At 34.5% G+C, this 15789-nt stretch overlaps 1 long non-coding RNA gene across 1 annotated transcript; it reads right to left on the bottom strand.

Annotated features, from left to right (window-relative positions):
* Window positions 1–10128: 10128 nt before the first annotated feature.
* Window positions 10129–15444, bottom strand: LOC125649221 (uncharacterized). The gene is made up of 3 exons (XR_007360624.2): window positions 15143–15444; window positions 12907–13030; window positions 10129–10790 (listed from the first exon to the last, which is right to left on the bottom strand). It is a non-coding gene; the product is annotated as an uncharacterized LOC125649221 (long non-coding RNA).
* Window positions 15445–15789: the final 345 nt, after the last annotated feature.

The raw sequence follows: 15789 nt of genomic DNA, 5'->3' as shown, positions 1-15789 counted from the left end.
ACAACTAATTAAAAACAACTGTTATACACACTAAGAGGGACTTTAAGTATCACTGTTTCAACAGGTGAGTACATCTTTTGTGCAAGAGACACAGCGCATCATGATCAACTGCATGCTGCTGCGATTTTTTATCAGAACTTTTAATTAGATGATGATCATCTCGAATAAACCGTTTCCATTACCTAATATAACTGGATTTAGAATATAGTACTGGTTCATTAGGTGGAGGATGGGAGTAGAAAGTTGACTTACATATGATATCATCATTACATAGTCTATTGAAATCTGACAAAACGATTGCAAGTTTCTCTTTGATTTGATGCATCTAATATTACAGTGGGGGTTTTTATGATACAAACGAACAAAGCGATATCGCAGTTGTCTTTTTGGTTTATATTTTATAAAATAAAATGTGCAATTTAAGTGAGTGAACAGTGATCCTGTGGTACTGAGGCAGCTTATGTTTTTGAGCTACATATATAGGCCTATTCACCAGCCTTTGTCGTGTGTCTTTTTTATGATCGATGTGAATGTCACAAACTGAAGTTTATGACCTTAATTTAAAGTCCCCCCAAAAACTTCATTGGAAATTAAAGTATTTCGGTTTGGTATGTTTATATATTACAAAGGAATACCACAAATGTATATACCAATATTTGGAAACAAATAACCGTTTTAAAAACTCCAATGTACTAAAAAGTGCATTGGTCAAGTGATCAAATCCTGTGAAGGCTTGAATGAAAAGTTGAAAGATAACGAACTGTGACCAATCTCATAACTCCTATAAGGAATACAAAATTAAGAGTTGGTCAAACATGGACTCTTGGATATATCAGAGGTGGGATCAGGTGCCTAGGAGTAGTAAGCATCCCCTGTCGACCGGTCACACCCGCCGTGAGCCCTATATCTTGAATTGGTAAACAGAGTAATCTACAGTCAAAATCAGTGTAAAGATCGGCCTAACAATTGATATGAAACATGTCAGACAGCATTTAACCCAATGATAGGTTGTATTGGCAAACTAGATCGTTATAACGACCATAGTATTGGTGAAACTTGTTTGTCAGTAGCCTGCATCGATTTAAAAACTGATCATACGCACGACAAGCTCTTGCGTATCGAATAATTTGAGAGACATAAACACTACACGTAGGCGATAATGGAATATTGCTACATAAATATGGGAAGTTGACGATGGAGAAGCTGAAGTCATCCTCATTATAAAGTCATAAAGTTGCGTTATTGGTTTGCCGTTAACGTTAACATGTTGGAGAAAATATCACCAAAATAATGAGTACGAAGCAGGTGTGGAAGACTTTATGGTGTGTGTGATCGGTCGACAGAGGATGCTTAATCCTCCTACGTACCCGATCCCACCTCTGGTATGTCTAGGGTCCGTGGATATCCTCTCCAAATTCTCGTCGATATAATTTGTATATAAATGATGAGTTAATTTAGTTATCAGTTAAACTTTTAATTACTTCTAATGAAATATGTATTGAACATACACACGAAGTTTGATTGTGCGTCTTCATGTTGTTTATTTTTCATTGTAAACGCTCAAATACGATATATTGTGATGCAATTGGTAATTAATATCTTGTTGATATTATTTAAGTAATCTATAATTACTAACTGTGCACAATATGCATCGTAAATTCATGTTGTATGCTTATACGAGTATACGTTGTCCAAAACTTTACCTTATGTTTTATACTGGCCGTTCGCCAACTTTCGATCTCCGATGGATGTTTAAACTTTACTTTTGCTATAAGCCATTTCATCAAGGGAATCAGTTAAGAATGCATTCTTTGTTATTTATTGTGCTAATTGTTAAGCTCGTTTGAATTTTACATGTCATTTGACTTAGAAATTATAAACAATTACTTAGTTTCATTTACAAACTCCACCATTCGCCTGCATGGACCGCACTGCACGGAATACGATTCAGCGTTGTGATTGGCTGAATAATAACCGAACGCCTCCTGGTAGTTTAGGACGCGGTTAGTATAAAACCAGACAAAGTTGAATTATTTGGCGGAGATTGTATCTCAGAATTCGAGAGAAGACCAAGAGAAATGTAAGAGAGAAAATTTATTAAGAGAAGATGGATACCGATAGGAGAAATGAGACAAATTTAATGAGAAGATTTTATAAGTTCTAATATTATGTATTAGATATATTTATTGATTAATAGTTTTCCTCCAAGATTACACCACGTGTTGATGTTTGGTGATACTCGTGACGAAATACTGAAGTTATGAATTAAAGTTAGGTTGAAACTAATCAAATCACAGTTTAAGACGTGAGGTGGGAAAGAGAAATTTGTAATTCATGATTTATTCACTTTCCACCAAATCTTCCGATTTCCTCCGAAACATCCATTCTTATTCATTTCATAGAGATCGGCCATAGAATGTGGATATCATGGAAGATTAATGCAATTTAGTTTTTTGTTAATAAATTGTTGAAAGATCATATTCACCCTTATTTTTATATCATGATATGGTCTGGAGGTATCGGAAGCTAAAGCTAGACGGACCCAGTACCTTTATAGTACACACATTCTCAGTGTCTGTACTCTGACGCAGGTTGTTGGTACAGCAACGAGTTATGAAATTGATCACTGTTCGTTATCTTCACCTTCTCCTTGTTTCTTTGCTGGTGGACACTTCTCCTGAAGATACTTGTCGCCCGATATGAACAATAACGATTGAATACTGGCTCACAAGTCACCCAGTATAAAATTTGTCACTTTGTGGAGTCTATAAAGGGCACAGGGTCCAAGACAATGGTTAGTGTCCCTCGAGTTATTTTCGAGATATCAAAGATTTATCATATGTACAGTCGTCAAATAGTCAGCTTTTGAACAAAATGAAAAGTCATATACCCAAATTAAAGGTTAAGATATTTCATTAAGAGACATTTTTATGATTCCTTTTGGATCTCATGTGCTCCATCTCAAAATGTTCAGTAAAACCTGTGATATATTGATCACTAGGAATTTATTTTAATAGTAATCTCATCGGATGTAGTTTCTGTACCAAATCTCTGAAATTGGACCTGCAAATCTTTTAATGTTGTCTATGCAATTTTTTTCTTATTTATTCTTTTTTCATATTCCCATAATCATCAGTAAAAGTAATGAAGATACATATTAATCATTTTATACATTCTCACACCATATTGCACTCTTTCACACTACTATCATACAGTATAATTGGTTGAATACTTCTTATTCTAGGTTACAGATTAAAAATAGTTTTCCAGTTTTCCCAAAGTCTGTCAAATTTCAAAACTTCACATGATTTGATTGCTACAAATTTCTCAACTTTGTATTTGAATAAAAGATAATATATTAGTCCAGTAAATATGGGGAATTTTGTTTTGTTTTGAACAATTCAAAATATATTGTTTGGTATACAAAATTACGAAATTAACAACTTTATTAAACAAACTGAGAGGTGTTTCACCAAAATAACATTAGTGACATTAAAACCAATTCTTTTTCATGTTTTTCTGAAAATATGCATGCTAAGATTATTCCAAAGTGATAGAGTATCAGAACAAGATATAAATATATGTTGTATTGTTTCTACATTTTCTTTACAAAATGAACAACAGTCATCTGAAATGATACAGATTTTCTTGAGGTAATATTTCGTAGGAAGAAGCTTGTAAAGAATTCGGTACTGCAACCACTGAACTTGGGTATCAATGCTTGTTTTAAAACAAACTTTAAACAACTCTTTGACCCAAATATTGCTTTCTAAATGTATAGATAATTTAGTGTTCCATTTTTTAATTGATTTGGGTATGAGGTTATTACTATTTATCATATCATATAACACTTTGGAACATTTGTCATTCACCATTCACCAGGTTAGATTCAAAGTAAAAAGGAATAAATGGTGTACACTTTTTTTAACATCTTAAAAGACATAGTCTTTAAAAACTTTGATATAGTACTGGTAATATTGTTGTATTTCATTGTACATAGTCTAAATTTTTGTGAAAAATCTTGTAGTAATAAAACATTTCCATCTTCATCTAAAAAGTCTCCAATTATTTTCACACCATATTGATACCAAGTTGATAAATGCCTATATTACAAACACACATATTTGTATTATGTCATATTGGGATAAAACTGAGTTTTTGCACGGAATATTTATCATCCATTGCTCGCATCATTGGTAACCATGATTGAAAAACATCACGTCAAAAGTCATTGCTATGGTTTATAACAGTATAAATTTATTCATCTCCAAAATCTATATTTTTTACCACCTCATTGCCATGGCCAGCCAAATTTTTCAACACCAGAATAAAGATTGAATTCTATGATCATAAATGTTGCCCATCACAGACTCTTTAAACCTCTGCGGGCTATGGATAATAATCCTTCCGAATCGTGCTTCAGTTTTAGACACATTTAATATCCAAGTCAATGGGTCGAATGAATAAGAGTTACCGTACCTATACTGGATTCCTAAACTACTTAAAAACCCTTACAAACAAACATACATTGCTGGGTCCAGTAAGTGCTCTACCAATCCCCTATCTTTGCTCCTCACGAAAATATTAACAGCTGTGAAGGAGAAACTTCAAACTTACTGTGTGACTACATATGCCAGAAGTGGTGTTAATCAAATGTGGATTCTAAACAATTCTTAAGAACTTTTAGTAAACTTGAAATCGCAGAATTTTTCCCAAATCAATACTATTAAAACCTATGACTTTTCAACACTATACACGACCATTCCTCACGATGAATTAAAGACTAGACTTTTTGACACCATAGACAGTTGCTTCTTCAACAAAAATGGAAAAAGGAAATATTCATATCTAGTGATCAGCCATTCAAAAACTTACTTTGTTAAACACCACTATGATTCCACGCACAAGTACTCTGAAGTTGAAATAAAAATATGCTAGAGTTCCTCATTGACAATATCTTCGTGGTCTTTGGTGATCAGGTCTTCCAACAGTCTGTTGGAATTCCCATGGGCACGAATTGTGCTTCTTTGTTAGCTGACCTGTTTCTATATTCATATGAAGCAAAATTTATTCCAAAATGTATACGCGAGAAGAAGAAATCTCTTGCTGTGGCCTTCAATTCGACATTTAGATATATCGACGACGTTTTGTTTATTAACAATGATAACTTTCATTCATATGTCGATTTGATATATCCCTGTGAGCTCGAAATAAAAGACACCACAGAGTCGTCCACTTCTTCTTCATACTTAGATATTTTATTGAAAGTAGAAATTAACGGTAAACTGACAACTCAACTGTATGACAAACGGGATGATTTCAGCTTCTCCATCGTCAACTTCTCATATTTATGTAACAATATTCCATTATCACCTGCATATGGTGTTTATATCTCTCAACTGATTGGATACGCAAGAGCTTGTTCTGCGTGTAGTCAGTTTTTAAATCGAGGCAAGCTATTGACAAACAAGTTGATGGTACAGGGGTTTCAACAGTCTCGATTGAAATCAGCATTTCGCAAATTCTATGGTCGTTATAACGATCTAGTTCGTCAATACAACCTACCATTGGATCAAATGCTGTCTGACATGTTTCATACCGATTGCTAGGTTGTTCTTGGTACACTGATTTTGACTACGGATAGCTCCGTTTACCTGATCAGGATATAGGGCTTACGGCGGGTGTGACCGGTCGAAGGGGATGCTTACTCCTTCTAGGCACCTGATCCCACCTCTGGTGTGTCCAGGGTTCCGTGTTTGGCCAACTATCTACTTTGTATCGCTTATAGGAATTATGAGATTGATCACTGTTCGTTATCTTCACCTTTCATTTGTCAGCTGGAACCAAAACATCTTCCTCATGCAACCTATCTAATTCTTTTATCACTTCTGGTTTACTAAACATAGAAGGATGGATGGTACGTACTTTTGTTTTAATATGTCTAATGCGCGATTTTAATATTCATCTTATACTCTTAAGTCTTAACCCATTCTGACAATGTATCAAGTTCTTCTTTTTCATATTTAGCAAATATGAAACAATCTAGGTCACAGGTGTCAACCGAGTGCAAGTAAGTAAAGAAGTAAACATTGAACTCTCTAGAACAATCTAGGTAACAGGTGTCAATTTGAGTGCAAATAGTAATACACACCAATAAACTTTCCATTGCCTACTTCTTAAATGTCTAATTTTATAATTGCTATTCAATTTGCCAGGAATTTTATTATAGAGTTGTACGTGTTTAACTCTATGACACCATCTGTTGTGAAAACAACATTGAAATTCAACAGCTTCTTTTGGTCTTGTTTTTCGTAATGTGTATATGAACTGATATATAGATATATTTCAATTTTGAAAATATGGCAATAGGCCTTGATCCAAGGATCAATTGATTGTAAGACGCGATGGACCATTGTTAAAGAAATACTCCATTATCAGCAGAGATGAGCTCTTTTCAAAGAACGATCGATTATAAGGAGCAGTGAACCTTGTTCAAAAAGCAATCGATTGATTGATTGTATATTGTTTAACGTCCCTCTCAAGAATATTTCACTCATATGGAGACGTCACTATTGCCAGTCAAGGACTGCAAAATATAGGCCTATGATCAGCGATTACGGCCTTTGAGCAGGGAGTGATCTTTATCGTGCCACACCTGCTAGGACACGAAACCTCGTTATTTGGCGTCTCATCCTAAGGACTGTCCATTTAATCACCTCTTACGACAAGCAAGGGTATGGAAAGCCGTAGGGTATCCCCACATTATTATTATTTTTCCCTATATAAAATACCAAAATTATAATCTCTTCCAAAAATAAAAATTTCCCCCTATTTGCCGATATTATTATTATATCGCAGCGATAATAATAATCTCTCCCGATTCTCAGATACCAAATTATAATTTCATCCCCAAAAGAAAAATATTCTTCATTTATGACATTATTATAATTATAAATACTGCCGCAATAATTATAAACTGACCCGATTTAAAGTCACACATTATCTTTATAAATATAATCTTTCCACCACAATAATAATTACTGAACATCGCCAACAATAATTATCTTTTTTATTTGAACGCTATAGAATATAATCTGCAGTGACAATAATAATTCTGGACCAGCCAAAAAGACAAGATTATTATTGGTGGTGGAAAAGATTTGGACGTTTGAAACAGAAAACGTTTGTCTGAATCGGATTCACAATAATAATATCCGACTTCAGATTTGCAGATATTATATGAAGCGTGAAGGCAGATATTATTTCATGCGTGACTGTGCAAGCGGTTGGTCGAGAGGGAAATCACGTGACGTAGTTTCACTTTGACTTTATTATGGAAATGATTGTTTGTCGAAAAGGTATCCTGGTATGTTTTTCTTTTGGAGGATGATAAATGTGAATAATTCAATGAATAAATCTTTGTTGGAACTGGAGTATAACATTTTATATCTTTGTGACATGATAGATTGAAAGGGAATTTTATCAAACACACTGGCCAGCTGCACAGGCAGTTTTTTTTCGTAACACAGGCCACCCTAGGGCTTAATTACGCAAAATGATATAGGGCTCACGGCGGGTGTGACCGGTCGACAGGGGATGCTTACTCCTTCTAGGCACCTGGTCCCACCTCTGGTATATCCAGGGGTCCGTGTTTGCCCAACTTTCTATTTTGTGTTGCTTACAGGAGTTACGAGATTGATCACTGTTCGTTATCTTCATCTTTCATGGATCTCTTTAATCTGTGTTTTATGTTGATTTCTTAATGTACTGAATAGGGTGTCATCACATGAGGTGTCCATTTCTGGTACAGGAACAACCCTATCCGGGGAGTGGGCGTGTCAGTACTAAGTAGCACCTCCACCGCTAAATCCCACATCATTTTGTATACATGACCATTATGGCACGCCGAATTCACAAAAATGAGCTAAGCATATAGTTTCACAGTTGATAAACTAGGTTTATCGACTGTAAACTATAGTTTACGAACTGTAAACTATAGTTAACGATTCGTTAACTATAGTTTTCATCCGTTAAACTATATATAACGGTTGTTAACTATAGTTTACAAATGCTAATCCAAGTTTATCTGTCTTTAAATAAACGTTAACAATAGATTTTGCTGATAAATACAGATTCACATTTGTAAACTATAATTTACATTCGTTAACTATAGTTCACAATTGTTAATCCTAGTTTCACAAATTGTGATACTATATTTATTAGATAAACTATGACTTGTAAACCGTAGTTTACAATCGTGAAACCGTATTTATCAGATAAACTATGTTTTGCAATCGCTAATGATCGTTTTCATTGTTAATTATAGTTCACGCTTGTGAAACATAGATTATCTGTTAACTATGGTTTACTGATGTGAAATATAGATTAACGTCATTAACTATAGTTTACGGTCCGTAAACTATAGTTTGTCAACTGTGAAACTATGTTTAGCTCATTTTTGTGAATTTGGCGTGCCATAGACCATCCTTCTGCTTAGATAATTCACAAAGGTGGTACTAAGTACACATACGTCATGTAGTTAATTGTTTCCCAGCTATTCACAAAACCATCCAAGGGTGCATACAATGTATAATTAAGGATGTACCTTACATCGTCATAATGACTGATTTCCTTTTAAAACATGGATGAAAAAAATCAGTATCAGCAACATTCATCTATTCCTTTTTGGTACTACCTAACCAAGTAGCTCAGTAGGTTAGCAAACTGACTGCTGAGCTGTAGGTTGTGCGTTCGAGTCCCCAGATTTCTACTAAAACTGCATTTTTGACATTAAAATGAAGTAAATTTGAAAATTTTCAATTTCAAAATATTGTTGTACATATCCTTAGGATTACAAGGAAAAAGCTTTAAAACCCCTGGCTTATATTTGCCATGATTGTCATGCAATAAATTTGTGCACGATTCAGTTATTGCTTTTCATTAATCTAATTGATGTGTATATCAATGTGGTGGAGATACTGCTCACATTCAAATTTGGAGCTCAGTATAAATGATATCCAATTATTTTAATCTGTTTTTGTATAAGAATTAATGCATAGAAATGTTGAATTGATGATATCTCTAATTATATAGTTGCTCTCTCTAAAAGAATTATTGCATACATCTGCAGTCAATTAATGTTATATTTAATCCAATTGTAGAGAGCAATACATCAATTACAGTGCACATTAAATGAATTATTGCTCTCTACAATTGAATTGTAGCTTGCACCAATTCATTTGTTGATATCATCAATTCATTTGAAGAGAGCAACAATTCAATCATAGCGCATATCAATTCAACAGAATAATTACTGCTATCATCAATTCAATTAATGTATGCAAAAATTCTGAAATGAAAATATGTTAAAATTATTTGAAGAGATCATTGACTTGTTGCATGCTTCAAATGAATTGATAGTATCTTCAAAATAATTAAAGATGTCTTAAATTATTTGAGTTTATATTGATTTGGCACTCCATACAGCTGAGCCAAAGACCTCAATAAGCTTGTCTGATCAGAATGTCATTGTTGCAAGTCCTCTTTCAATTTTTCATTTGGCATTTCAATGAAACTTAGTAGAAAGTATCTTTGAGTAAAGAACTTTTAAGTTTGTTCATTTCAGGTTCCATGCCACCCCCAAAAGGGAAATGGACCTTATATCAATTCATGAAATATAATAAAAACCAAAACATGTTAAAGCATCTGCCATATTCAAGTGGTCCAGTGTTTCTTAACAAAGAATGACTACCAGAAAACCATCCATATAAGAAGGTTAAACATTTTTTCCCATTGAGACGTACTGGTAGTACATACACAAGAAAGATATTTCATTGAACTGAGAATCAATTCCAAAATACTTTTAAATAATTGTTATAATGAGGGTTTTAGGAGAAATCAACACCAATCATGGTTCAAAGAGTTATATTGTCTTAATCACATTAACCCTAAAATATTTAAACAATGTCACATGGCATAGTCTCTAAAACATATATATACAAGTATGTGGATGCATACTGTAATTTACATTATAGCAACCAACATGACTATTTAAGATCAGAACCTTGCTTTGGCAACCATAGTCTATTAAAGCACAAACACTTTAAGTATCAAAGACAATTCAATAAATACATGTATATAATTTATTACACAATCATACATATCTGACATTAATAATACATATCAGAAGGTGCTAAACATTTTGAATATATAAATACATAGTAAATAAAAAAAAAATTCTGTAAACTTCTCCTGTGGTTAGCAAGTTTAACAGTACAAAGGTATGGCTTGGACAAAATTCATGGATGTTTTTGTAGGGGATGGGAGAGTTCAAAGAACAAATTCTGTTCATGAATAGCCTTTAGCATTCATACCAAATGAAATTCTGTAAAGCTCCACATTTAAAATATTTCAAGGATAAAAAAAACACCCCCAGAAAATGTGAATACATGAAAATGTATCTGATTAGTTAAATACATAAAACTATGGAACAGAAATCAGCTGGCAATAAAAGCAAGTGTACAAAGTCATGGAAACAAATGTATATTCTACAACATCTTATGATGTTAAAGAATCATCAAATGCATCATGCACTCCCTCAGATATATGTAGAGATGATGAGCAGAGGTCCAGTCTCTCAAGGTGTCAGGCAAAGGCAGATCATGCTGATGCAAAATAGATGTTGCCACACATGTAAAATCTTCATCAATATCTTGGAAATTGTTTAAATACGGGTCTCTGTAAATGAGGCGCTGTATTTTGTTGAACAGCATAGAAGTATTGTGAAGCACCTAAAATAGAAAAAAAAATCTATTATAATTGCACAATGAATCTCTAGACATATTCAACATACCCAGTATATAAATTGAACAAGAGGCCCACAGGCCTAAATTTAACGGTCACATGAGTACTAGTGAAAAATTATCACTACTCCCAAGGGCTATGGAATCTAGAAATAATTTCCTGTTCTGAAATCTAATCTAAATTTTAACATTCAGCAAAAGTATAAAACAAGATGTGTTCTTACAACTTCAATGCCCTCATAAGTGCATACATTGATGAAAGGCTTCACATAATACAAGAGATGTTTGTAAAACACATATGCCCCCAGGGTGCAGAATTGAAAAGAGTTATACACACACATCATTTAATTGATAGTAGTATCATCAATGCAAAATATTGAGCGGACAATATCTTCCTATGTCAAAAGTGGATTGACCATGTGACCTCAAAATCAATAGGGCTCATCTTCTTCTGAAGATATACCAGTGTACCAAGTTTGATGTCTGTTAAGCAAAGGGTTCTCTAGACATTAAGTGGTCAGTGTATTCCTATGTCCAGTTTGACCTTTGACCATTTGACCTCAAAATCAAAAAGGGGTCATCTACTCCTTAGGATGTACCAGTGTACCAATTAAGTTTGATGTCTGTCAAGCAAAGGGTTCTCAAGATATTGAGCAAACAGTCTATTCCTATGTCCAGAGTAGATTGACCTTTGACCTGAAAAACAATATGGGTCCTCTTCTCATAACCAACCCACATATGAAATATCATTATGATCAAGTGAATGGTTCGCAAGATATTGAGCAGACAACATGTGGTCTACCGACAGAATGACAGGTGCTAAGCAAAATACCCCTCTTCTTTGAAGGGGGGCATAATAGGTATATCAACATTAAAAGATTATACTAATTTGGACCCATCCTAGAGTCAAAACCCTGGGTTGTGAAATTCACCATTTTTTGTACATCCTTTTCTGCTATTCCTTGGTAAAAATGCATTTAGATTTTCTACAGTATCAGCAAACTTGCACATAAACACTATATTCTAAGTTTGGCCCCACCCTGGGGTCAGAACCCCTACCCCAGGGACCATGAAATTTACAATTGTGGTAAAGACTTCCTGCTGCACATCTTGATGCATTAATTTTTCCTAAACGTGCGGTTCTAGAGAAGAAGATTTTTGAAAATGGGTCAATTTTGGACAGTTTTTGCCCCACCTCTAAGGTCCTAGGGGTGCAGGAATCCTAAAATTTACAATTTATGTCCCCCTTGTCCAAAAGATGCTTCATACTAAATTTGAAAAGAATTGGACTGGTAGTTATCAAGAAGAAGTTAAAAATGTTCAATTGTTAACACATGACAGCGGATGACAACCAATTTAGTATCAGGGGTCCGTGTTTGCCCAACTTTCTAATTTGTATTACTTATATGAGTTATGAGATTGATCACTGTTCGTTCATCACCTTTCATTGTAATTCCAACCTAAGGGTCATGACATAACCTAACTTCAATTCACATACTGTATACCAACTTCTATTCATGACGATTAGTTGACAATTTAGCAATTTACAGCTGGTTCTCTGTGACCAATATTCGCGACCAAGATAATCTTAAACAAATACAAAATACATTAATGATAAAGTTCTCGCAAACTTCACGAAAATTTCTCACATGCGAATAAAAGTTGGTTTACAGTATCATGGGTATGCCTCTCTGAATGCATAAACCTACTTCATGGGCCACAATTTGACTAAACTTGAATCTACACTATGTCGTCAAGCTTTCATGAACATTTCAACTTGTCTAGCCAGTGGTTCTCAAGATAAAGATTTTTAAATGACCCCACCTATTTTTGCCTTTTCTTGATTATCTCCCCTTTGAAGGATGGGTAACCCTCCATTTAAACATCCCAATTATCCAACTTTGAAGGATTATTTGTGCCAAGTTTAATTGAACTTGGCCAGGTGGTTCTAGAGAAGATAAAATGCAGTTTACAAACAGACAGATAACAGACAAGAGGTGGTCAGAAAAGCTCACTTGATCTACTAATAATAAATATATCATGTCACGGTGTGCGTAAAATCTCACATAAATATATACATGTAGCACTATTTTATTTGTGTTACCTTGATTTGCTCCAGATTTTCCCTAAGTAACTGAATTGCCATTTCCTTCTAAACAGGATTCAATGAAATGCTGCAACGATTCCATTCTCTGTTCCAGGATCCACACAGATCTTTTGAGGACACCCTTAAAAAATATGACAAAATCTCAAACTTTAAACTTCCATGCATGGAATTTTAACATCAGAGCAGATTCTGTCTCATTTCAATTCTTGTGTAAAGGGACTGTCGAGGGTAATTCCATACATTTTATATCCAGGTCCAAAAGGAAAACAAGTTCTCAGTGTTTAGAAATAATTATATTCTGTTGTAGTTGAACATATATGTTATAGATATAAAACATTATCTTATGAAATCCAAGGGCAGTGGTGGGTTTAAGGGGGGAGGGGGGATCCAAGGGCAGTGGTGGATTTAAGGGGGGGTTGCAGACACCCCCCCCAATAAATTTTCAAATTTAAGGTAAATCGTGGTATCTTGTTTAGAAAAGTATAATAAACGATAAAACTGATACTTATTTCACCTTATTAAAAATAGAAAATAGTACAAATGACTTAAATAGGAGATGTATTTCAAGCCCTATAAAATCTGTAAAAATCCAGGAGCTTCGGGGGCTTTGCCCTCTGGGCCCCCACCAGGGCTTTGCTTTGGACCCCCTGGAGGGCTCAAGGCAGCCCCCAGATCGCCTGCCTAATAAAGTGGTGACATTAATATTTAGTAAATATTGTTAATTGAAACTGAAGCAATTTTTTGCCATTGGTGTAACATGAGGTTAAAGATTATGATACTTTATCAAATTATCAGGAACTGAAGTTCTCTGATTGGTCCAGACTCTCTTTCCAAATGGGTGTAACTCAGAGTGGGTTCACCTCAAATGAAGTTCCAGGAGGTTTATTCGGGTTCCCCTCTTAAGAAACTGTAGATTTGCTTACAATTTTATCAACCAATCAAATTGCACATTTTAACGGATGTGTCGTTGTGAAGATACACAATGGCAGACGCCAAGTATCAAAGAGACAAAACACCTTTATTACTTATTGATGGAATATTAATTGTTATAATACTCTTTTCCACTTTTTAAAAACAGTTTTGATTCAGAAACTGTTTACATATACCTAGTAATTATGGTGTTTTTTTTTTTTTTGTTTTTTTTTTTTTACACAACACATCTACTTTTGTGTTTATATTTGCTGGAGGCGGGAACTATATAGACTATAGTGTCAAAAATGTTGTAAAATTCCTGATTATTCAATAAAATGTTTATTGACTTTTGAATTCAGTCTACTCTGTCTTGGTCAACCAATACCCGACTGGTTCCATATAGTTACGAGTAGACCTCATTAAAAGTCAATAATTGTATAATGTGATCAAGCAACTACAATAGGAGAGAGCAATATCAGTTACATACAACAAATGAATTCTACAGTATATCTACAATTGAATTTAACTTTCCTAAACATTTATCACCATAGAACATTAAATACCAAAGGGGGGGGGGATAGTGGTATTATTTGGTGAACAAAAGTTATTTTCCTTCCATTTAACATGACTGCATTTCAATTCACTGCCAAGGGGGGGGGGGGGGGGGGGGGGCGGGGGGGGGGTGTTCCATGAACATTTTCATAGTAATGTAACAGTTAAACTTTATGTTAAAAAAAATAATAGGAGGGTCCCCTCCCCGAATACTATGTGCCTGGGACTGTACAATTTAATTACATTCTAAAATATCATTATTGTGTCTCCATAATATACTATATAGATCTACAGAGAGACAATTGTACCGAGATGTTTGGCACCCCCCCCCCCCCCATTCTTCGACCCCACCGAAAGCAACTGGATGACTGCGACAGTCTGAATACCCTTGCCTTATTTTATTTTGAGGACAACAGGCTACTACTACTAGCGACTAAGTTGTGTCACTTATACTTCTATCAGTGATAGGGTCATAATATACATGTACATGTAGTGATTCATACATATCTATCGGAGCATTTTCAAGCTACAAATAAATGATGGGGCTACAATGGCTTGAACACTCTTTCAAGAGGAAGATGCTGGTGACATCAGTTGTAACAGGGAATTTAGAATGAATTCATTAAAACCCACTGATAATGTCCCTGTACCTGACCCTATGACCCTAGTCTGAGAATATGGCCAATGTTAAGCTTTTTAGAGCTCCTAACAGATGATGAGGTACCTGACCGTTGCACATAATCACACATGTATGTTATTGTAGCCTTACCTCTATCCATGAGTCAATAAGTTGAATAACGGTTAGGTCTGTCAGACAATAAAGTACTGTAATCATACGTGCCGCTTGCGTCACGTGCTAATCTCTCTCAATGGGGTGCTTCTTTTCGTCACGCTTCAAATAATATCTGCCTTCACGCTTCAAATAATATCTGCCTTCACGCTTCATATAATATCTGCCAATCTGAAGTCGGAGATTATTATTGTGAATCCGAGTCAGACAAACGTTTTCTGTTTCAAGCGTCCAAATAATAATCTTGTCTTTTTGGCTGGTCCAGAATTATTATTGTCAGTACAGATTATATTCTGTAGCGTTCAAATAAAAAAGATAATTATTGTTGGCGATGTTCAGTAATTATTATTGTGGTGGAAAGATTATATTCATAAAGATAATGTGTGACTTTAACGTAGTTCCACACTCCTGTAACGTCATAGGATTTTGCAAAGTCAATGATTTAATGACAGGAACATAAATTTTGTTGGAGCCTTTTTAAATAGTTATTGTAAAAAATCTTGTTAGCCATAAAATATTTCAAAAGTCTTAGTTATATTTGAGAAGTCAATGATATGTTTCAAAATATTGAATCCAAGGACAATAACTCTGTTTTCATTAAATTATTTTATCAAGTTCATTATGCG

Source organism: Ostrea edulis, chromosome 5 (genome assembly GCF_947568905.1).
Source record: "Ostrea edulis chromosome 5, xbOstEdul1.1, whole genome shotgun sequence".
Classification (NCBI taxonomy): domain Eukaryota; kingdom Metazoa; phylum Mollusca; class Bivalvia; order Ostreida; family Ostreidae; genus Ostrea; species Ostrea edulis.
This window is presented reverse-complemented; position numbering and strand designations above follow the sequence as displayed.